Source organism: Misgurnus anguillicaudatus, chromosome 14, assembly GCF_027580225.2.
Source record: "Misgurnus anguillicaudatus chromosome 14, ASM2758022v2, whole genome shotgun sequence".
Classification (NCBI taxonomy): Eukaryota; Metazoa; Chordata; class Actinopteri; order Cypriniformes; family Cobitidae; genus Misgurnus; species Misgurnus anguillicaudatus.
Window position 1 is genome coordinate 12,525,953 of NC_073350.2, and position 26,135 is coordinate 12,552,087.

The 26,135-nt window shown below is 36.8% G+C and overlaps 2 long non-coding RNA genes across 3 annotated transcripts; both read right to left on the reverse strand.

The window, feature by feature from the left end:
- Positions 1 to 295: 295 nt before the first annotated feature.
- On the reverse strand, positions 296 to 26,135 carry LOC129427570 (uncharacterized). 2 transcript variants are annotated; one of them, XR_008638681.2, is made up of 6 exons: positions 25,362 to 26,135; positions 25,191 to 25,250; positions 24,528 to 24,592; positions 23,959 to 24,023; positions 714 to 819; positions 296 to 612 (listed from the first exon to the last, which is right to left on the reverse strand). It is a non-coding gene; the product is annotated as an uncharacterized lncRNA (long non-coding RNA). The 2 variants fall into 2 exon arrangements; XR_008638682.2 differs by having other exon boundaries at positions 25,191 to 26,135.
- LOC129438338 (uncharacterized) lies at positions 18,918 to 20,479 on the reverse strand. Its single transcript, XR_008642515.2, has 2 exons — positions 20,223 to 20,479; positions 18,918 to 19,759 (listed from the first exon to the last, which is right to left on the reverse strand). It is a non-coding gene; the product is annotated as an uncharacterized lncRNA (long non-coding RNA).

Genomic DNA, 26,135 nt, shown 5'->3' on the forward strand with positions numbered 1-26,135 from the left:
TTGTCAATCTTACCAATAAAAAAACTTTTTGCAACGTCTGAAAACCTCATTAATCCTGAATGTAGTTACCTGTTTCTATGTATAAAAACTTAAAAACAATACATTTAATAGCTTTCTAAAATCATTGGTAATCGAAATATAACACAGCATTGTCACAATTAAATTAAGAATTCATTAATTAGATGGACTTCTTGTCTGGTTAAAGCAATATAGCAAATTATGTTTACATGGAATATGAGAAACCTTAAAGAAGGACAGACTGATGTAAATGACTGAAACCTGTGCATCATGCACGTGTTTGACAAAGCTTTTTTATTAGAACACTATACACTGCAAAGTTTTAACTTAAAATTATTAATTCATACATCAAAATCAGTTGATCTCAGTTCATTCTCGCTTTCTCTTCTATGAACTTAAAACACCAATGTGTTTCCTGTCGCACAAAAAGTCCTGGAAGCTAAATCCTGTGCAAAAATCTCAGTAAAAGCCCAGAAATTCACCATGTCAGGCCTCGAATTGAAAAGGGCTCTGCACTCCAGGCATTCCCTGATGCTGTACACAATCTAAACTCTGTCCAGTAGACGGGAGTGAAATTCTTTCAGATGGCCACACCTTAAAGTTTAAAGACAAAATACAGGAAAGATAAATAAAAAGTTCATATCTACAAAATTCATACTACAAAATTCAAATAAAGAATGTGCATTGAATCTTACCCTCTAGCCATGCAACGTGTTCTGCTTTCCGAAAAACTTAGAGTAACCACATCCCTAAACCATCTGCATACCAAGACGTGAGTCACCCGTTGACTGAATAACTTCACTGAGGATTTCAGAAATGATTTCCAGGGGAAGCAGTTGAAACAAAAACATAAATGTTTATTTATACTATAAAAGTAATTAAACGTTATATAAACACTAACTACAGACAACCTTAGACAATCCTTATAGATTGTTGTCACAACTTCATACTCTGAATTTAAAAAAAAGATTAATATTATTTTATAATAGTACAAATAAAATATTAATATACAGTACTGTCTTAAGCATGTTAGTATATTCACACTGAAAAAAAGTTTTAAGCCAGTAATTTATATCTTTTGCTGTAGTGTGTAGGAAATTTCAGTTTACATTTCCAAACATTTATTTTGGCACTAATTGTAATAATCCAGTGAGTTTTGGTATTTACAAGGAGTCTGACAACCGCCAGTATGATCCACATGGGGAGCTTTTGTATTGAATATAAATATTTGTCTTATATGGTGAACAGAATCCACATTGGATCACAAACAGAAAAGGAGTTGAGTTTAAATGTTATTAATTGTTTTTGATGCTGATGTTAACTGATAATATGAAATGATCTGCAGCGCCGGCCAATATAGTACATCCCTTCAATTTTATATCTGAACTACTATGTAGCTGTAACTATAGACCTGCACTCCCGCGGGACTACCGCGGGACACGCGGCGAGACCCAATGCAACCAAGTGCGGAACGGGACAAGATTTGATGGGTAAATGCGGATGCAGGCAGTGCTTTAAGTGGGCCGGAACGCCCCGGTACTACCGCCACTTCCAAAAATAGCTCTTGAGCGTACCACCACCTCTCCGTGCCCCCAGAACGTGCTTTTAGCGTACCGGAACGCTCATTTACACATCTGTTTAAAAATCAGAGGTTTCATTTAATTAGGGTGACCATACATGCCATTCTTCCCGGACGCATCCTGGCCAGGATTTGGGGTGCGTCTTCCGGAAGTCGTTTTTGTCGACCGCATATGTCATAGAGGATTATTATTATTATTACAGAAAAGCAACAGTTACATTTTAAGGTAAGAATTAAACTACGATTGTATGTCTTATGTTTTTAACTGAATGGCGTATGCAATCAACAAATACACTGAAAAAAATGATTCATTGAATTTAATCAATTTTTTTAAGGTAAGTGGTTGCAATCAATTTATTTAAGCTACATTTAAACAAAAAAGATTAGTAAAGTTAAATAAAATATAAAACTTTTGTTTAATGTAGCTTAAAGAAATTGATTGCAACCACTTACCTTAAAAAAATTGATTAAATTCAATGAATCATTTTTTACGACTTCCAGAAGACGCACCGAAATCCTGGCCAGGATGCATCCGGGAAGAATGGCATGTATGGTGACCCTAATTTAATCCTTTGGCTGCGCTGCCGCTTTTCAGAGCGCCCTTAATTTACGCTTCCTAATTCGTCCCACCGAGAGAAGAGACTACATTACCCATACACCCTTGCGTTTACAAGTTAAAAGCGCATGCGTCGGTCAGTCAGCGTCAACGTGCTCTGGAGAGGTGTGCGTTTGTGTGTGAAACGCGCAACCATTAGCCTGGGTGCCAGCCCATCTTAGCCCCGCCCACAAGATTTTGTAAACGGGAAGATGGGTCAGAGGGGTATTGCACAAAAGCAAGATAAGGGATTAAGCTGGGATTTTCCAGTTATCCTGACTGAATTCAGTCCTCACTCGGTTGTATGAAGCGAGGCTAAATGAATCTAGATTAAGTTACTATGAGATTTACTCTTTGCAGCTAGCCTGCTCCAGAGCAGGCTAACAACCAGGCTAAGATTAATCCTAGTGATTAATTTAATTCAAAGAACTTTATTAATCCCAGGGGGAAATTGCTTTAATGTTACAATTATAGAAAAGAAAGAAATTAAAGAAAAAATAAATAAAAACATAACTGCCCATCAATGATTTAAAAATTAATAGATAAGAAAAAAAACTATAACTTTTCCCATATAAAAAAAGGTAATTTACTTCAATAGTGCATTGTCCCAGCACTTACAAAGTGGAGTTAAACAGCCACATGAGCACAGGTATAAAGGATCTGCTAAAACGCTCAGTAGAACACTTAGCAGTGATCAGTCTCTGACTAAATGTACTTCTCTGTTCGGCCAGCACCCTATGTGGGTGAAAGGGATTGCTAAGAATTGAATATAGTTTTGACAGTATTCTTTTCTCAGCCACAACAGAACAGAGTGAACAGAGTTCAGCTCCATACCAAGTACAGTCCAGCGCCTCTAATGAATTTGTCCAGTTTATTTCTGTCCGCCACTTTCATACCTCACCCAACAGACCCCCAGACACCACAGACTCATAAAATATCTACAGCATGGTATACCAGACTATACCGTTTCAGATAAATCACTTCTACAAGATTGCAAGTAACAGGAACAGATTACTCCATCAAGTGTTACATAAGGGCAGTCACAGTAGAACAGGCATTATTTTGTGTAACAGCTTTCCCTATTGTCTTTGGATGCAGTGGATGGCACCCACCCCTGTGACAGATATATAAGGCTTTTTTAATGTTAAACTTAGTACAGACAATAAAATATGTCAGCAGATACTACCTTATGTGTAGATTTATTTCTGCAATCAAGTCATCAGCATTGCAAAATGTCCTTGATCTTGATTTTCTGAAAGTGATGGATGGTCCAAATTATTATGCACATGCTATTTTTGTTTGTTTTTTAAAATAAAGTCAGTAATTTTACAAATTGTATTTTAATCTCAATAGTTATATGACATTGTGCATGTTATTCTATTTAAATACATAATTTGACGTATTTAAAATCTCAAAAGATACTTTATTACTTAAAAAATATGCAAATTATGCTTTTCCAAATTATTATGCAAAATGCACTTTATCAAAATTCAGTGTGTTAAAATAATCCACAAAACAGATATGTGTCAAATGTGCTGCATAGACAGATAATAAAAAAAATCATTGTAAATCAAATAATGTATTTAAGACAGTTTACATAATAATATATGAGCATGTTTTTGACATGACTTTTACTGTCCCATTTATTAAACTTGTAAGTCTACAGTTTTTGTCTTTATTTCACTTGAAGATGCTAGTATTGCATCCCAGAGTTTATGTCTGAATATGAATTATAGTGCGGTCCACCTCACAGATCTTTCATATAATGATACTCCATAAAGAGGTCAGCGGATAGTATTCATACTGTACCTTCATTTTTTTCTTATTTCATGGCCATATTAAAATAGTCAGTGTTGCTTTTTTGCAGCATGCTATAGTGTATTATCCTGCATGAAAGTAAATTAATTTCAGAAGACATGATTCATTTTTTTCCCATGCCCATCTTTAAGGTACTCTACATATCTTCCAGATGTCCTTTTGACCCCCTCAAGGGACCTACTATCTTACTTCCCAATATTCCAGTCCAAACCAGCCTTGATTGAACATGGTGGCTATTCACTGACAATCCAGAATATACTATTCAGTGTTTTATAGCATGTCAATGAATACAATTGTTTGAAAACTTTATGAAGCTCACGGTCAATGTAGTATTTTTGGAAGCTTTAGTTTGGGGGTGGGGTTGAAATCCACTTGTATGCACTGAAGGATCCCATATTGAGGGCTTCTTGGTATCACAGAGACCCCAGCATGTTTGCTTTTTAGCAGGTGGCCTTTTTATTGTTGCCTTTTCCTAATATTTTCCTTAAAAAATTCTTCATATGGTCAAATCCTGTACAAAAATCTTATAATAATTGAATGATTTCTGTTTAGTTCCACCAAATATAAAGTGTTATAGGAAATACATTTTTTTTTAAAGATAATGCACACTTTTTGCATCAAATACTGTAGATACAAATAGTAGTAGTTAAGTGTTTGCAGTTTCATGATGAATTTTTATGAGTTTTATCAATTTTTGCATCAGTGATTCTGTGATCGATCCCGTGGTCTGTTTAAGAATTCCGTGGACGTGCACTTATCCTAGCTAGCTACACCTGGCTTGACATAGCTGCACATTCTCATCCTGGCTTAGTAATCGTGCAACAGACTTAGCCAGGACAGGCTGATTAAACTAGGTCAAGCTGGGCCTTTTCTGTTATCCTGGCTTTCTTAATTCTACTTTTGTGCAATACCCCCCTGGGGTTTCTCCGTTGAGGAGCTGCTATGCTAGGACTAGAGCTGGGCGAACCAATCAAATTGTCAGGGCGGGCTTTATACGATGATGGACAGATAATCAACAGTAACGTAATGAACCACGTCACCAAAGAGCGCGTGTGTTGAATGGCTGCCGCTGTAGAGTTCAGATGTGTGGATTCTGACATTGAGTCTGTACTAAAAGATATCGACAGAGCATTGATTTTAAAAGAGGAACAGAGAAACGCGAGCAGGGCATTTGTTGATGTCCTAATTGGCAAAAGTTGGTCGCAACTGAAATGGCTAACGTTATGTTGGACTTTTATTTCTAGTCCGGCATGTTCTTTTGAATGAGGAGATCAGACACGTAATTCAAATCAAATTATTTTTAATAAGTATCTCAAATGAAGTATTACAGAGCTCTGGGTCAAAACTGTCCCTATCTTTACACAACACCAATGCAGAAACAGGTCCCCCGAGGAGCGGTTGATCTGATCTGCCTTTCCCTCTGACCCCAAAAATATATATGTGTGCCGTTGGGTGGGGGCTCATTCAATGGAAAGTTTTACTTCTTTCTTAAAAGTTCACCATGCTATAAACATCTATGACCGTTATTTCACCCTGTCGCATTGACATCCTTTTTCTCGTTTCCCCAGGTATCTCTGAAAAGAAAAAGTTAAAAAACACACATACATACATACCACACACGACTGCATGCCTCCAAAATCTGCAGACATGACCTTTTAGAGTCAAATGCAATGGATTCATATATAAGCTTTGATCATGCACAACAAATAAGACATATCATAAACATAACTGATTTCAATACTATGTGATAAACTGCTAAATATTAATACTCATAACTGCTTTATAATATTAGAAGCAATGCAATTATTAATAATGAAAGGATATACTGATGTGGGAAATGTTCTCATTTTCCTTCATTCCCCCTTTTGATCTCCTTTACAGGAGATCAACCACTGGTTCATCCTCCTCCTAGCAGTGGCATCTGATACGGTGGAGGATCCTTTCCCTCCACCGTCTTCACGATATACCTGTTACACAAAGATCTGATACATGGCATACAACAACATCCACAGTTTACCATTATTGCTGCCGCCACCGCAATAGACATTTTCAATGAGGTTATTAGTGCGCTGTATTGTCCAAACCATTTTGTCATCCAGCTATTACATGGGTTCTTAATCCCTGAATTTTTGCCACTTTATTTCTTTGTTTATTTATTTCAACAGGCACTACCACAAATATATGATTTTGTGTAAATCTTATCTCGGCTTGAAAATATTCTAAGAAGATAGGCACAAACCTTAGAATATAGAATATCGTAAAAGAAGTGAAAAATTTAAATTTGGTGAACATATATTATAAACGTCCTGTAAAATATAGCAAAAGAATTTCCTCCACACACTGTCAAATATAACCAAAATATAGTTAATATTCCTCTAAAAACTGTCACGTAATAAAAATGTAAAATATCCCAGAAATAAAAGAATTATAAAACATTTATAAAAGTATAGATGAAGGCTGTAAAATATAGTCAAACTGGATGTAAAATAATTTCAAAACACACACATTAAAAGTAAACTGTTAAGCCTACAAATCTATACCACAATATATTTTAATTCAAGATAAATGTAAAATGTTTTCAAAATGCCTTTGTAAAATAATCCATAAACATGTAAAACAATAGTATTAAAAATACTCCTGAAAGGATATATGAAAATTGTAGAATTTTATCAAATATTTTCAACAATGCTCACAAAAGGATATATTAAAATGTAAGTCCTTTGAAAATCATAAAATATTGTAAACTGGAAAACCCTTGAAAATCACAATATGTAGAAAAATGTAAAATCTTTGAAATTCTCAAAAAATAGTCACATGTGAAATACTTGAAACTCATGTAAATGGTAAAATGTAACACCTTTAAAAATCACCAAAAATAGTAAACTGGAAAATACTTGGAAGTTGTAAAATATTCAAATGTAAAATCTTTAAAATCTGAAAATATATTTGAAAAATCTCAAAATAAAAATGTAAAATATTTGAAAAATAGTAAAATACTTCACAATCTCCCCTTTTTTCCACTTATTATTCCCTTACATACACAGTAATGGTTATTTCAGTGTTTTGGAACCCAATCCTGGGTATAGCCAACTTTTTTACCCTTTGTTCTTCAAAGTGTTTTTTTTTTTGTTCTTTTATTGCCTGTCTCAATGTGTCGTATTTTGGCAAATCTTTGGCTTTCTCTTTTGAAAAATTGTTCTTTTTGCCCTTCCTGTTACCGCGCACTGTCCCACCGTTTCCGTTGTCAAACTACTTTGTCTACTCCATATCTCTTTCTGAATTTCAATGCTATTCCTTTTCCAAATGCACAATCTTTTGCTAATGCAGTGAGCTAATGCTTCATGTTCTGGACTGTTGAATAATCCCCCTTTAGTTCTTTGAGTGTAACTTTTGTGTTCTGTTGGGAAATGTCAACCTGCTGTTGTTCCCCTGTGTTGGATTCCCCCTTTTGGTCCTGCAGTTCCTGCAGGTCCAATCTTACCATATCCCTTAGGAGCACCCAATCCTCCAATTGAGTGATTTCTGCATCTTGATATTCATGAGAGATGGTTTTCTGTTTGGAAAAACTTGAAAAAATATAATGCAGTTTGGTTAATTATGTTCTGTGATCGAGATTTTTATTTGTTCAGGGTGCACTGGGTTGAACTGATCAGGAAATGAACTACCATCAGAAGTTCAAATGGTGTAAATGAGGTCATGCGGTTAAGATTCATACGTTTAACTTTTTCCTGTGATTGAGGATGTTATACGGTACCGAAACGGAAGCACAATCCCAGTGCACTCTCAACCTTTTGCAAATCTTTATTCTTAAAATGTGAACCGTTGTCTGAGCGAATTATTCGCGGAAAACCGTGACACGAAATTTATTGGTTAATCAAACACCTAATCACCGAAATCTAATCTTCCTTCCCCGTGGGCCATGCCTCTGGCCAATCTGAAAACTCATTCACGAAAACCAAAAGATAACGTTTAGCTTCCACGCTCTCCCCCATGTCTGTGTAATCAATTACCACTTCCTCACCAGGTCCCCGTGGCGGGAAGACACCTGGGGCACATTTCACTCCAGCACGTACATTGTGTATGGAGCATACCCTGCAGTTAGCGATAAATTCTTTAACTGTAGCAGCCAGGTATGGGTGCCACCACTGGTTAAGGTTGGACACGGGTTGTTTGATTCCAACATGTGAGGGGGTGTGTGCTTGAGCGAGAAGGGGTTTTACCATGCTGGGCAGAATTACGGGTCTACCGTCATGCCCTACCCAGCCTGTTTGCGTCCATGCAGCTCCTTTTTGGAGCCACATGGATTTTTCCTCATGCTTTATCTTGTTCTACTGCTATGTTTGGATCATGCAAAATGTCGGTGGTACATTCTTGTGTTGCATTCTGCAAATCCATCTGTGTTACGTACCCTGCACCTATCTTTACTGCCATGTCCGCTATCCAGTTACCTTGTGCCGCATCTGAGTTACTGTTATCATTACCTTTGCACTTTATGATCGCCACCTACTTGGGTCTCAAAATAGCTGCTGCTAATGCTATGATGTCTTCCTGATGTTTAATAGGTTTGTTGTTAGCTGCCATAAAACACATCTTTTCCACTTAGGTAATTCTGTTACTACTGCACCCACTTCATAGGCAGAGTCACTAAAAATGTTAATTATTTTCCCTCTCCCCACTCCAAAGCCTTTGTCATTGCCACAATTTATGCTCTCTGAGCTGACTGATGTCCCTGTAAAGGTTCTGCTCTCAATATTTGAATCTCTTCCTCTTCCAGTGCTGCAATACCTATTCCTGACCTCAGTGTTCCACTTGAATCTCTGAAAAAACATCCATCTGAAAACACCATAACTCCCTCCGTAATGATGTGTGTCAACAAATCTGGTCTAATTTTCTCTTCCCTTTCCACGGTCATACAACAGTCATGGGGTTCTCCTTCTGTCCAATATGAGGCCATGTTTATGCCCTCATGTGTGAAAACCAAATTTAGTTGTGCAGACTGTTTTCCAACCGTCTTTGTCTCAGAGTGGAAAGTATAAATGATGATTAATTAACATAAGTTACCACATAGTGCGCGGTGAGTACGGTCAAACAATGTCCCTCACGTGCTCTGCAAGAGGTAAACAGAAGAAAGCATTAGTGAGATCGATGCAAGTATACCATGATTGATTTTAAGTGATTTAATTCAGAGAAGTGTATGGGTTTGGAACAGGTAAAGTTGTAGTTTTAATGATTTGATTGATTGTTCTCAAATCATGTGCCATTCTGAATTTTCCTGTGTTTTGTTTTTCCACAGGCAGAATGGGTGTGTTCCAATTGGAATCAGCATACTCTAAAACCCCTGCGGTTAAACAAACCTTCAATGGTATCTTTGATACCTTCCTCTGCCTTTGGTTTGTGCTTCTATTGAGGCCTCCAAAATTGGATCATCACATGTCAGCTCGAACGAAATTTCTGGGTAATTTTTACAAAACCCTACATCTGTGGGACTCTGTGTCCATAATTGATCGGCAAACTTTTCAACATTGTTTCAGCATCTTCATGATCACTTTTTTCCCTACCATGCGATCTTGTGATCCATTCGTGTTCCAACACTACAGTGTCTGTCTTTTGTTTCTTGTGTGATCAAATAATACCCTGAGCTAGGTGAATATTTTACACCAGGAGGTTGGGTTTCCCTCCAATCTGTTAAATTTATTCCCTTCTTTACCATTGGTCCTAGATCTTTAGCTTGGTGTTGGGGATGTACTAATAATGATATATGGAGTGATGCCTCTTCCCTCATTCTATACCATTGTTCCTGTTCGGGGGTAAGTTCTACTATAGCTGCCACTCCCTCTTTGCCTATCATTATTCCTGGCCCACAAATTTCCCATTGTTCTCCTGCAATGTTATCAAATTGTTCTTGGTACCAGTACTCTTGTGTTCTATCATAAAACAAAGTGACATGAAGTGGATCTATTAGCTGAGTGTATGGCGCTAATGATAATTTCCAAGGTTCCTATTGACAGTACAGATCGTTCAGGGTGTCCCCTGTGTCCCCCAGAAGCACCCTCCCCCAGTAAATGTCAGCTCCCTGTGGAGAGGTGTTTGCAGAAAGTAACCATTGTCCATGCGTTCTCATTGTGGTCATGATGGAACAGTTCATGGTGATACCATTTTTCATAGTTACTATAATCCCCTCCGGGCTGCGTAGGATTTCAGCTCCAAATTTCACTAGCAAGTCTCTTCCCAACAAATTTGTCGGTGAGGAATATGACAGCAGAAAATAGTGAGTCAGTGATTGTTTTTTCATGCACTGCACTGTGAGTTCTTTGGAGAATGGCAGTCTAATTATAGCCCCGGAAAACCCCCTTACTTCAGTGGTTTCGTCTGAAATAAGATTTTTTGGAAGTTCATAGTTCAGTGTGGAGTATGTTGCCCCATTATCCACCAGGAATTCAACAGGATGTGAGTTCACCTCCAAAGTCAGCAAGGGTTCCGCCCTAACCCTGCTGAGGTCGTTCCGTGGGCTGTCTCAGTACCACTCCCTTTCCCCTCCAGTGGACAAAGGGTACTGGGAGTGTGGTCGTGGTGCTTTTTCCACGTTAGGGGCCATGTGTGTGTTATGGCCTCTGCCCCGAGATGGTCTCTGTTGGGCTCCGAGTTCAGATTGCCGACAATCACGGGCGAAGTGTCCCGGACGACCACAACGGAAACACCCTTCTTGATACTGTACTCTTCCCCTCCCCCTATTGTAATCCCCACCCCTACCTCTATTGGAGTAGTATATTGGTCTTTGGGTTGGATCTTTCCCATTCTACATTTGATGGGTCAGCTTCCTGTTCTTTGTTGTATCTTGGAGGGGTTTTCATTTCCTGAACTACCATTTGTTTATCCTTCTTTTCCCCTTTTTCTTCATTTATTTTAGATCTGGCTTCCTGCAACTGTAATCTTAGCAACTGTTTTTTCAATTCCTCTACTTCCCCTACTTTTTCTTTTTCGTTCGCCCTCGACATGTGATGAAGGAAATGTCGTTCCCAAACCTCACATACAGCACCTGGTAAATCGGGGTTGGCTTTTATTTCATCTTGTACAGATTTAGGAGTCCCTTCCAATACAGCAGCTCTGAAAATTTGTTCCTGTATTTTGTCTGCATGTGGATGAGCCCCAGTGTGCTCTTCCCATTCTCCTTTGCATCGACTCAGTTATGCTGCTGCTGTTTCTTCCCCTTTTGGAGAAAATTTGATATTATAAAGGGTGCCTGCTGGCGCCGGGTACAGCTTTCGCAGGGCCTTTTCCCAAACTGATGCCACTTGACAATATGGGTGGTCATCATATATCCCAACCGTTCCTGCCTCTTGCTCAATTTCCGTGATCTGTCCTACAGTCAGTACCTGTCCCAATAATGCCCTCAGGTCTCCTATCGCCAACGTATGGCCCTGCGTCAAAGTTATTACCTTCCCTATCCATTTACCCCCTCCACTCGTGATATGAGGTAACTTTGCAAGGATAGCTCCCATGTCTGTGAATGACCATGGTTTATATTCTAAGTTTCCATTTGTGTCCACTAGTGGGCACATATTTGGTATCCCTCGAATGAGACCTAGTTCCCTATATTCCTGTTCTTCTCTTTCCTGCTCTTTCTTTGGTGTCTTTATACTGGAGTTATATTTGCTCTCCTCTCTCATCTTCTTACCCATCCTCATTTCTCCTCTGATTTCCATTGGATATGTTCCCTGATTTTCAACCTCTATCTGACTCCCAGTCTCATCCACTGTTATAAATCTGCTGCTCAATGTTTCTCCTGGGGTGCTTTGTGCTCTGGGCTGAAATGTCCTTTCATGTACTACACTATTCCATTGTTCCCTTATTTCTTTCTCCAGTGTTGCTTTCACCTGTTCTCCCTGCACAGCCAGCTCTTTATGTTGTCTCATCAGCTGAGCTGTCTCTCTCTCTTTCTCCTTAGCTTCGCATCTCTTCATTTCCTCTCATGTTTCTTCTTACACACAAACCCTGCTTCCTGTACATTCTTTCTCAGAAAGTTGCAGTTTGCATCTCCTTCCTGTATTCTAATTTCTTTCAGACTTAACCTTTTTTTCTTCATATCTTTTCGTTTGCTTCCAATCCTCATATATTTCTTTTAATTTCTGAATTTTCTTCTCCCTATCTTTGTTCTCCCATCGTTCCTTAAGAGTTTTCATTTTATTTTCCCACTGAAGTAGTTCTTACCCTGAATGTGTTGTTTATTCTTCCTTTCAATGTTATTTGATGCCAGTCCTTCTGTAAATACACAAAAGACTCTCACAAAATTATTTTCTGTGTTTTCTTAGTCAAATTAATAATAATCACCTCTTTATCAAAATTAAAGTTCACTTTAATAATATTTAATACTTGCCAGACAATAAAATTCAGTAATGTTAACTTCTTTTTGAAATTAAAATATAATAATAGTCAACTCTTCAGTCGATGACGGTTAAAGAGGATTCAAGGCGTTGTCAAAACTTAAAGCGAATTCAATCCAGTAATATGTAATTCTTGTCAAAATTCAAACTACATTCATTATATAATACTTGTCAAATTTGAAATTTAAAATCTGTCAAAGCCCAAAAATGTAATGATATTTAACACTTGTTAAATAAATAAAAAATTCAATTCAATCAATAACATTTCATTCTTATCACTCGTTGAAATGCCAATTTCCATAAAACAATGAGCACTTCTCTAATCTCTTTACTGATCTCACTACTAATATTCTAACGTTTTTCCTAAAAGTTACAATATTCTTATTAGAAGTCAAAACAATTTATACAATACGCGTCTCAATCAATTCACAGGCACTGTATACTTTTATGATAACCATGGCTGAGTTTTAAACAGAGTCGGTTCATTTTTATTAAACCCTGTCCCATTACTGCAATCAAAACTATTAGATATAAGTAACCGTTTTAATCTTTTACACTTCAACACTTTATGTCTCTTGTCTATCTCGGACTGGGTTTATCTCTCTTCCGCACGCCTTTTTACCACAGATATTCTATAATATATAACTACTTCAATTTTATTTTTCCAAAATGAAAGTAAAACTACAGCCCCGTAGCGGACAAACAACAGAATAAGAGCACGACTTCTAAAGTGAAACTAAATTACGCTACGAGCTGAAAAGTTCACAGTTTTCTCTCCCTTATTTTAGAATCTGTTAAATATGAAACAATCTCTTCTGGTAATAAATTCACCGAAATCAATTCTCAATTTCAATTTATTTTAAAATCAACTACAAATAAACCACTCTTTCTTCCCGAGTCACACCCCGGAATGAAATAAGAAAATGAACATCCACACTAAAATACAATAAACATAAAATATACTGCAGAAACGTCTACTCCTTTAAACATGAAATAACACTAGACAACTCCGGAGAATCACACATTCACACTAATAAAACAAAAATAAAAACTGGATCCGTCTACACTTGTACCGTGTAAATGAAATGATACTAAACAAAATCCCCCAAATACACACAATAGTAAAATATAATATACACAGGATATAAAATATGCTTTTCTACAAATTGAGTTAAAATTTGCTGACAGTAAATTGCAACCACAATAAATTGTCTAAAGACGGAATCCGACGGCTTTTAAAACTAGAAATTTTATTCCAATTTCACTTACAGTAAAACGATTAACAACTGAACACATAAAAACTGAATTACGATTTTACTTATAATAATAGACAATACTCAGATTTTAGGATGCTAAATTAAAATGTACTGATCATAAATCTGACTCAAAATAAAATGTCTTCGTAGAAATAGAAAATTGAATAAAAATTTAAGATATACAATTAAGTAAAAATTACTGATAATAAAATTGAATAAGAAAAATAGAGAATTGAATTAAAACCTAAGATATAAGATTAAGTAAAAACTTTGTTAAAAATATTTCGTAAAAAGATAACACTGAATTGCAATTCACTGGCAGCAAAAATCAATAAAAATATTTATCCAAAGAAGAAGTTGAATTAAAATATACTCACAGTAAAGCTGATAATATACCGGTAGCAAGCAGAGGGCACATTTACAAATAAACAGCCATTCCGTACAATCTTCAGTAAGTTTCAAATTCCTATTCTTTAGCACAACTTAACAATATTGCTTGCAATAAAACTTTTTCAAATACCAATATTCTCTTAGTCTTTTCAACTTTTTCGTGGCTTTCTTACCACTTTCACTTTCTCTTATGCGGTCCGACCGCTATGTTCCCCGTGGTCCCGGACCACTTTCTCGGGTATGAAACCCACTTCAATCTCTATGTATCGCGGTCCAACCGCTGTGTTCCCGGAACACTAAGTCCTAATCTAATGTAATTTTATCCTGCGGAACAATACAAACCGCTACGTGTTCCCGGAACACGCGTCCAATTTTACTACGCTAAAAAAAACGTGGTACGTGACCACGTCCGGATCCCGGATCCTCAGTTTCTGGAATGAACCATTTTCCAGGGAGTTTAAACCCGGAGGTTAAGGACACTCGTCAGTGCCGGGTATCCAACTCTGCGTTCTCCGCGTTCCAAACGCGCCTGGTCCCGAACCAGTTAATAATTCCTTGTATTGTTTTTTTTTATTTATTTATTTTTATTTTATTTTACTATTTTTATTTTATTTTATTTTAATCGTATTATTGTTACTTCCCTTTTTATTTAATTGACACATTTAATAGTTCATTTGAGATATACAATTTAGATAAAAATGACAATAATCATTGTATCATTAATTATTCTTCACGACATTTAAATAAAGCAGAATTTTGATATAACAGGTATCTGCTTACCTTTCCTATTTTGCGCAAGTGGAATGTCGAGAAGAAAAATCAATGATGTCCGGTCCTCCTCATCACGTCGGGGTCACCAATTGTTGGACTTTATTTCTAGTCCGGCATGTTCTTTGAATGAGGAGATCAGACACGTAACTCAAATCAAATATTTTTAATAAGTATCTCAAATGAAGTATTACAGAGCTCTGGATCAAAACTGTCCCTATCTTTACACAACACCAATGCAGAAACAGGTCCCCCGAGGAGCGGTTGATCTGATCTGCCTTTCCCTCTGACCCCAAAAATATATATGTGTGCCGTTGGGTGGGGGCTCATTCAATGGAAAGTTTTACTTCTTTCTTAAAAGTTCACCATGCTATAAACATCTATGACCGTTATTTCACCCTGTCGCCTTGACATCCTGTTTCTCGTTTCCCCAGGTATCTCTGCAAAGCAAAAGTTAAAAAACACACATACATACATACCACCCACGACTGCATGCCTCCAAAATCTGCAGACATGACCTTTTAGAGTCAAATGCAATGGATTCATATATAAGCTTTGATCATGCACAACAAATAAGACATATCATAAACATAACTAATTTCAATACTATGTGATAAACTGCTAAATATTAATACTCATAACTGCTTTATAATATTAGAAGCAATGCAATTATTAATAATGAAAGGATATACTGATGTGGGAAATGTTCTCATTTTCCTTCAGTTATCACGGCGATGCAACTCAGCGTGCACGACGAGATGGATATAATTAGCGGTCGTTGCCAGCTTCTTTTCGGAAGCCCGGAATCGTGGTTGAGTGGAGGGACATGCTAGGCTCCAATATTTTCAAGCAAACGTAATGGCTATCGCCGTGGATGAAGTTCACCTAACGTACAAATGGTAAGAGATAGTCTTACTCTATGACTTTGTAAATACTTCATGTTGTGATATAAACGAAATGTTGTAAACATAATAGGTGTTGATGTACATTCGCTAACTCGGTATAATCACAATGTTAGTGTCATTGTAGCGAATAACTACCAGTTCGGTCAGGCTGCAAAGACGTAATTTCAACATACGTTACACACTCGGTTGCTCTGATTGGTCGTAGGTCTATCCAATTGAGTGCAGAGGCATTTTTCAGTTGAGACACGCCTCATAATTATAGCTCAATGGAGCGGTATCAGACTCAAATTCTGACTAGAATTGAGTATGGCAACGTCAGGCTACGCAACCATAGCTGCTCGGTTAAAATTAAAATACAATGAACACGTAATATGCCCTCCTTGTTTTAGACTGAGTAGTAAAAGAACAAGGTCAGAATCAGAGGACTCGCTGGCTGACATCCCACCAAGCCAGAATGATAGCTGTACCCCATTCACACAGACCTCTGGTCCCAGAAAATACCCGTAAAATTGCCAGACAAGCGTCTGTCTGAACAAAAACTCGTTCCGTTTATCTTCTGGGATCGTTGCCGGAAAGAGGACCTAGTAAGATACGCGGGAAACCCTCTGTGTGAACAGGAATGCCGTAAAGGGCGTGTCGAAGTGAGGACGCGCGCGTCATCATCACAACACAAGTTATGGTTCAGCTCCTTACAACGACAGATAACATGCATATAAAAATTCACCACGAGAAATGTTGCAAACTAGATTGAAGCAGTTATCAGGAAATGATATATGAGACGCATAAACAATGACGCACGTGCTGTAGTGAGGACGCGCGTGTCATGGCAACTTGAAGTTGGTTCAACTCAACTCTTTAAAATGAGGGATTTACAACATTCACTACGAGAAATGTCAGCAAACTGGACTGAAGCAGATATCAGGTAAGTTAGCTCGTTACTTACTGCGTTGAAACGGAGATCATTCGGCAGCATAAAAGAATATCGCGTCACGTGCTCATTTGAGCTATAATAAACGAAAATACCCGCATGTCATTCCAACGAGATATATTGTCCAGCTCCTCAAAATGCGGGTTTTAAATGCATATAAACCATCGCGATGAGAAATGTCTGAAAACTGTATCAAAGCAGAAATCAGGGAGCTTGTCAAATATCCACTCTGAAGCTGAGATCATTCACCAGAATAGAACTGTGCGTTCACGCGCTCCTTTGTAGTCTTATTATAAACAAAAATGCACGCGAGTTGTTTCTGGAGAGAGAAATAATATATAAGATGCAAACTTCAGACGCTGCGTAAACAGGGGTGCAAACTTGTCACCTTTCGGCGAAATTCGCCGTTTTTAATCCAAAATAGGTCATCCTTGTGATTCGTCTAGATCCGATGAGTTTTTGAAAAGGAGGGGTGAGGGGGGTCTACGACAGGGTCGCAATGAATGAAAATATGAAAATAATTTCCAGATATTGTGGTAATGATGTCAAATCACTAGCCAGTTTGGTCACCAACACTTAACATTTGTACAGGTATTTAAGCACCGCAGTTTTAAAACAAGTGATTTTAAGCCGTTGAAACAAAAACAACAGTGCTATATGCGCGCGTTAGCTGTTTCAGTTTGAAAGGAGCGTGCAAGTCGCGCATCCGCCTCTCCCACATGCGTCAAAATTCCCGTCTTTGCAAGTGTCCTTATTAACACGACTATTTAGGTAAAAGAAAGTAAACCGCTGAAAGAGAAAACGCATGTGTTGGTCTTAAAGGGGAAGTTACCTAATTTTGCTCCTGTCACTTGTATTAATAAAACGGCATTGAAAGAAATCTATCACTGCTCTTAACTAAATCCCTTTTCTACCTTTAATACCTGTAATATTTGTATATCGAATTGTATAGGAATTGAATTCGAGTTGCTCGTTCAGGGTTCATATTCATAATATAGCTATGACTGTTAACTGTCGCGGTTACCACCTTCATTTACTAAAAGAAAATTATTTTTTTAAATCCAGAACAATGAGGTCAACTAATGTAGAAGGGTAGGCTACATGTATTTCCCCTTATGAAAAAAAAGATTAACACAAGCTATACTACAGCTAAATATATTTTTGAGAAAACAAAAATAAATTAAAGAACATCATTTAGGTTTGTTAAGCGCAAATTAACAGAGCATCGGTCAATACAGAACAGCAGTGTCTTAAAGAAGTTAAAATTAGCCAGTATTTGTGCACCTGTAAATGTACAAAACGAATGCAATACAGAAGGCAGTGCATAATAATTTAGGGTATTTTTAATAATACATTAGTAGATAAATTAACGTGTATATATAAAGTATGAAAACGAATGTAATGTATCATTATTTTGGCTAAATTAAGCTGGAGAGGTCATTTTTAGTCACACAGATTTGTCATCATTTCAGAACAAGCTTAAATGCTATCTATAATAACTTACATTATATCTCGTGTCTTCCTTTGTCGAAAATATGTAGAAATATATGCGAGTAAAAAAGTAAAAAGCGGAAACGTTTAGCTCACGCGGACCGAAGGAAAAGCCGTTAATAAAGCAGACTCTCCGTGTATTCACCTTATTCCGCCACGCCCCTTTTTAATTCTTCGCTCTTCCGCATTTTGTCAACCGACTTCCGCTGCTAATATGGCACAGTGCATTCGGTGGTTAGTTTGGTGGTTAGAAGATTGTTTGTAGTTCACTATAACTTTAGCGAAATGACAAATATCGCTACTGCTGTAAATGTTTTAAATTAGGAGCACGGTTAAAACTTCATACGACGCTCGGATAGTCTTATATTGTCCCATCAATCGTCTCGTGGTTAGACGATATGAAGCGGCCGCGGCAAGTAACCTGGCATATTTAATTACCTCGTCCTGTCAGGAGTTGATGGAGCAACATTGAAAATTATTAAAAGTATGTCTACCAATATTTACACAGTGATTTCGTCTTTTTTTATAGCAAATGTGCACCTTAGCCAGTCCAATAACTATTTCGTTTTTATGTGGTACCATGATAGAATTCATTTGCAAACTTGCCAACACTTATTCCTTCAAATCAGGAGACTTAAATCCTTTTAAGTGGAATCTACAAAGCTCACATATGGTTTAAGAAATTCCTTACACATAATATCTGATCACACTGTAAAGGTTTATATAACTGCATGGCAGGTTACATCTGATCACATAGTAAAGGTTTAATACAAATGCACAACATCTGATCACATTGTAAAGGTTTAATATAATTGCACAACATCTGATCACATTGTAAAGGTTTAATATAATTGCACAACATCTGATCACATTGTAAAGGTTTAATATAAATGCACAACATCTGATCACATTGTAAAGGTTTAATATAAATGCACAACATCTGATCACACTGTAAATGTTTAATATCACTGCATGACATCTGATCACATATGAAGGTTTAATGTAACTTTACAACAGGTAAAGCAAGACCACCCTGCAATAAATTAAGACACAGCTTTATCGGAGTCATCAGGAGCTGATCCCAAGTGTTTTTCTGGAAGCTGTTGGTGTATGTACTGGTAAAGTGCTTGGTGACTGTGTAATGGATGCAATATCAACCCTGTGTAAAGCTGACACAAAGATGGTTGTTTCTCAGCAGAGATTTGTACATTTGTGCCAGCTCAACACATTGAAGCAGTTTCTCGGACAGGGTTTACAGGATTAGGATTTAATTATATTAGGACATTTTAGTTTTTACAAACAAACCCTACAAAAAAACAAGACTGGTGCGCATCTTGTGACAAAACAATGACACTCATATATGTTGAGGTATGTCAGTAAAAGGTGTTTTTAAATTATTGTAGCTCAAATATGCATTTTAGCCTGGGACCAGGATAAGCCCTGTCCGGGAAACCGCACCATTGTTTTCCCATATCAGATGTAGGTTGCTTCAGGTTGAGTTGTGATTTTAAAGTGTAGTTGTGGTCAGAGACGGATGGATCCTCCCATTGTGTTTCTGCATCACAGTTTAGGAACATGTTGATTGTATCATCCTCACAGTTGTCCACTGCATCACTACACATCAATGCATCTGTGAAAACAATATAACCATAAACATTTTTATGTTAGTATTTAAAATAAACTTGCATCATGAGAATTAATATATAAATGGCACCCATACTTAAACAGAACAGTGTGTAAGAGAGAGATGCATTAAAAAGAGACAGTAACATTATACACACAACCTTTAACTTCAGTGTTAAATAATACGTTGTTTAATAGATCATTATCAATATCTGAATGAGAAACGAACTGACATTCTAGCATCTGAAATCTCAGTAACTTGTAGGACTCACGAGGGCTACTGTAAGAATGTAATGTACTATAATATCTCGTTGTACTATCGTAAATATAAAAATATAGGTGGACAATTAAAACCATTCAAATAGTTGCATTTTATAAACTAACGTTACTGATCTTAAGTGTATTTGTAGAACGGACTTCACAAATCTAACTTTAGGCGAACGAGCACAAAGTTAGCTAAGATAGCTTACCTGAAACTGGCCACCTTTTCAACACCCGGCGTGGTTTAAAGTTACCGGAACATCGTAGTCGAACCTTGGGATAAGGGTATTCCTCAGTTGGCTTAAAATTGGTAAGAAAGAAACATAAAGGCGCTCGGGTGAGCTTTTTAAGCTTTAACGCGTCGCCTTCAGTCACTGCCTCAGCTGCTCATCGTCTATGCGGCCGGAAGAACGTTGACAAAATGAGCGAAATGGCGCCGCCCTTGTTGTCGTGAAAAATAAGGTGAATAGAGGATGCTGGGATGAAACAGTCGAGTCGGCAGATAATCATCAATGTTTAAAATCTTTCACGCAGATACTGTTGATGAAAAACTTGCATATCTAAATGTCTAGGTGAAAGTCAAGTGTGCATTCAGTTCACAAAAGCAACCGCAGCGTTATATTGGCTGCATCCACGGAGCGGACGCTTATGAGGTTTTAATGCTGGTAAGCAACCAGTTATATTTTGGCGTCATTTGTGTTTATCAGTTATATTTATCAGTAATTTTAATCTTTAAAACTGCATCTAGAGGCAGACGACACCACAGATATTCTGTCATCTCAGTTTTACTTTTTCACACATTGTATGATTTAACGAAATATGAAGTATTACATTTTTAATTGAAATTTACTAAAAACAAATTGGCCTACTCTCTTAACTCTTGACAATCTATTTGGCCTTTTATATACATGTACTGTATGTCGTGAAAAACAAGGCGGCATATAGTTTCATGAATTTAACGTGAAAGGCGCGGTTGTTGGTTGTTGCGGTTGCTTTTTTTCCATGCGGTTGGGCTTTTCAGTAGCGCGGTCATGCGGTTACCGCGACAGCCCTACTGTGAACAGAACAAACCCTGAATTGTTTGTTTATGTATAGGCCTACTGAATAATAGGAAATACTAAGTTTCTTTTTTAAATAAGTTTCTGTAACACTAAACGCTTTGTATTTGTTCACATTAGTAAATGCATTATGATCAAACAATGAACAATATATTGTAAGCATTTATTAATTCTTGTTTATGTCATTACAGTAATTGATGTTAGTTTGTGGTTAACAGTTTCAAATTTGATTTTAAAAAATGTATTAGTAAATGCTCAAATGAATAAGATTTACAATGAATAAATAATTATATATATATATATAATTAGCAATTGTATCTTTGTCACCTTTTTCACCCCTGAGGAGTTTGCACCCCTGGTAAAACTTTCAACATGTCACGTGTCTTTCCGGGACCATCAGATGCCGTGTAATCTTAATCTTGGCAGTGTGAACGAAAAAAAACTCTAACTATTCCGGAAAAATCCAGGATGCATTTTACGTGTATTTTATGGAATTTCTGTGTGAAAAGGGCTCTGCAACAAAATACTCACATATAGTGGGCACAAGTCTGGAAACAATTGTGAAATATGGTTGCGCAGTGACAACTGACATCTGGACCGAAAACCATCCGAAAACATCATTCCTATCAGCCACAATACATTACAGATGCAAATTATGACTTGGTGTCAAGTGTGCTCTTTGCAACACCATTCGATGCAAGTGCGTCAAAAGCTGGTGAGAACATTCGAGCTTTGCCATTTCAAAATCTCAGAGTATTTGGAATAGACAGTTCAGAGGAAAATACACTTGTCTTCTTGTCAGAGGAGCAAACATGGTCGCAGCTCTACATGGCTTTACAAGACTAAACTGCAGTGCTCACATACTAAATACCATTCTTTTGCGTGCATGAAAACACAGAAGAAAACCCACTGCCACCAGCAAAAAGGCTGCTTTTCAGGACTTCGCGGAATGGGAGGACGCTGATGATACCATGGACAGAGACGTGTCAAGTGATTCCGAAAGAGCAGGATATTTAAAGTCAAGTTGGACGGATCAGAAACACACGGGCCCAAGCAAGTCCTCCACTGGTGGAAAAGTCGATTTCAGGAATTTCCGAGACTAAGCAAATAAACACGCCATGTACTTTCCATTCCGGCTTCCAGGAGAGAGCTTTCAGTATTTGCGGATGCATACTCGAGCAGAGCAGAGACGCATTCATCTGAAGCCCTCATCAGTGAATGACATGTTATTCCTGCATGGACACATTTAGTAGGCCAACCTTTTTTTATTTAAGTTAATTTTATTTAATCTATTTTTATCGAGGAATAAGGCTATTTTTAGTTTAATGTTTAGGTAGCCTATTAAAGAGAAAAGGCTAAAACATAAATGTTTTTCTGTTTGAAAGCATGAGAAACGCGGATTTATATTATATATTTTTTCATTGCAATTTTTTTATTCGCTTATTTTTGACTGATCTGATTGTATTTCTAAAAAGTTCCTTGATCATTTTATGTAACTCAGCAGTCACAACTTTGTTTTTAGCATTTTAACAAATTTGTAAATTAATGTGTAATTTAATGTTGGGGCATACATCTCGACTTACATCAAGAGTCTTTCCCCTGAAATTAAGAAATCTAAATTGGTGAATTTAGAAGAAATCTACAGATGCAAACAGATGGAGGATACACTCTAAAAAATGTAGTAAATCTGAGTAACTGCATCTGGTACATTAATACATATAACTGAGTAGAAATAAGTTATCATTAAAAATAATTATTAAGTTGCTATATTTTGTCAATCATTTTTGCAGTGATTTTTTCAGTAAAGTTAACAAAATAGCAGCAACAGCCCTCTTCAGTTTAGAGTGAATATTTTGTTGATTTTAAAGTGTTATGGTTTCTGATAACACAAAAATAATTAAAATGATGTAGTGCCTTGTGCAAAAATAAACAAATTATTAGTAAAACAAGCCAATCTGCTTAATGCAGTTATTTGGGTTATCAAAACATGCACATTGTGTAATGGTTTCCTTAGCTGTTCTATAGAATACTAAGGAGACCATGGTTTCTGTGTGAACTGATTATTTTTAAGACATCTTTTAAAAATGAAACAGTTGCGTAAGTTTAAGGAAGATAAAATTAATTAACTTTTTTAATTAATTTTTTAAAAAGGAAGTCAGAGTTGCGTTAATATATATGAAGAGTTTCGTTGCAAAACGAAATAACCACCGTTTTTTTAATTGTTCAGAAATCTCGTTTTTTGGTTGTGCATTCCAATTAATTTCAATGCAACTGCAGTTGGTTTGTTTTGATTTAAACCTTCATAACTTAAAAAATACAGCTAAGTAGCACCATAAAACAAAATAATAACATGATAACATAATAATAAACATGTTTTGACAAAAATGTTAAAAAATGGATTTATCTCGTTTTGCAACAAAACTCTTCATATATACTTTTTGTTTAAAAAATAAAAGATACATTATTATGAGAAGCGCCCTTTATTTCACTTGAGCCCCTGCCCTTCAAAATGTCTTTGCACGTCCCTGCACTGTAAAAAAAATACTTTGCTGCCTTAACATTTTTTGTGGAATCAACTCGGATTTACAAGTCATTTCAACTTACTATTATTTATCTTGACTAGAGGTAAGTTGTTATAACTATAGGTGAGTTGTTATAACTTATAAAATTATGTTGACTTTTCTCAACTATATTTTATAAGTTGTGACAACTCATCTCTGTTGTCATGACTTGTAAATCTGAGTTGATTCAACAAAAAATTCAAGGCAGCAAAGTATTTTTTACAGTGTGCTGCGCAGGTCTCTAGCTGTAAACTAAGACAAAATACCTCTGCATGCACACACATATGTAATAATTAGTTCTTAATGAATGTATGTGCACAAATAACCTGCTTCACTGGACCCTGCCTGAAGACATTGCTTTTTGAATAGTGAAGACCCTCAGTGGTTGACACTTAAAAAAAAGACGACAAAAGTATATTGGTAGATATGGTACAGAGTAATGTTTAATGTACACTGTAAAAAAATTCCGTAGAAATTACAATGTTATTGCAGCTGGGGTGCCGGAAAGTTACCGTGGATTTGCGTTTGTGTTGTTTGCTGGCAAGAGTTTGTTCAAGGTTAAATCAATTTTGAATATTGGCAGGTCTTTGTCTTTACAGAGTAAAACTATACAGTGACAGCCTCATGCAAAGCATTCTGGGAACCAGAAATCATCATCAACCTTTTTCTGTTTTAGCTTCAGATTTTGTTTTCCAGAATGTTTTGCCTGATGCTGTTGTTTTTTAGTTTTGCTCTGTAAAGACAAAGACTTGTAAATGTTTGGTGTTCATTTGTCTTTGAACAAACTCTTGCCGGTGGATGGCATGGATGTGGATCTGCGGTGGGTTGCCGTCAACCCAGCTGCAATTTCTACGGAATTTTTTTACAGTGTAGGAACATTCTAACAGCTACATACATTTGCAGATTGAAGTTGTCCAGGAGAACAGCACACCACCACCTCCTAATCAGAGGCATGTCATTCTGAATAAAAAACATTATTATTATTATTATTATTATTATTATTATTATTAATATTATTATTAATAAACACACACACACATTCTGGTCTCCATGTTTTGTGGGGACATTCCATAGACGTAATACATTTTATACCATACAAACTGCATATTCTATTCCCCTAACCTACCCCATTCTCTAACCCCAACCATCACAGAAACCCTTCTACTACTTCACATTTTCAATAAACATCATTCTGTTTGATTTATAAGCTTGTTTCCTCATGGGGACATCAAAATGTCCCCACAAGGTCACAAAAACACTGGTATTCCTATCTTTATGGGGACAATTGGTCCCCACAACGTGATAATTACCAGGTACACACACACACACACACACACACACACACACACACACACACACACACACACACACACACACACACACTGTAATCATGTATGTCTGTTCAAATAACTTGAAAAATGTAATGCATGACCTCTGTAAAATCAAATTCAAGACCCAAAGCCATGTACAGAGTGTACTGTTACAATCCACAAAGAACAAGAAAATGAGCAGGTTATAACTTACAATTTTTAACAATAACTATTCAAATTTTACCTACCATCAGTATGTAAATCCCACAGTGGTCCCCAGCTATCTGCTTCGGGATTCCATGTGTGGTCTGGATTAAAACAAGCACATACTTTTACCTTCACAGATTACATCAGTTATTGTAAATGTTATAATTTATGTAATGAAATAGTTTTGTTTGCATTTAAATAAAATGTTTCACTTCAAATGTATTGGCAGTTTTTTCTGTCCAATATCTGCTGTCGATGAGTTTTGCAATGTTCCTGTAAAGAAAAATTATACCCAATACTTTAGGGATGTAGTCCTATTTGTGGTTTGTTGATACATAACTGTTCATGCACTGAAATTTTCAATAAACAAAAAAATATGATTACAGTTTAAAACAGGACCACTGAAATCTCTGAACACATTCCGAACATTTCTATAACCTGAATGTGTCAATGTACGGTCCAAATCCTGCTTGTTGCATAAGGTTGAGAAAATACATTTCTCATGTCTTTGGTTTCAATATCTGTAGAAAGCACATGCAATGCTCTACACACAAACATCTCTGTAATGGTTTATGTAATTTATAGCATTGTGCAACTTAAAGTACAACAGCACATTGTTTAGTATGGATATTGCTAAACTGACATTAGGCTAAAATATGTGAAAACATATCAGAGGCTAGGAAATATGTTGTTTATATTCAGTGATAGTACAAGCATTCATAAGAAACAACATTTCAGAACTCACTGGAAAAGACAACTCAGGGAACACTTGCGTCATCACAACAGGGTGTTCATCACCGTTTCTGTTTAATAAACGTTGTGCAACGTTTTGTCGGGGCTGAACGCATGCTGGCTTTCACCACATTCTTTTTTACCGCGGCCAAGAAAGCCAGGGCTGCGTCCAGTTCGTGACTAACGTAATGCATCTGTATTTTCTATCGTTTCACTGTAGCACAGTATCGCAGTGTAACTTAAAGTTAACGTTA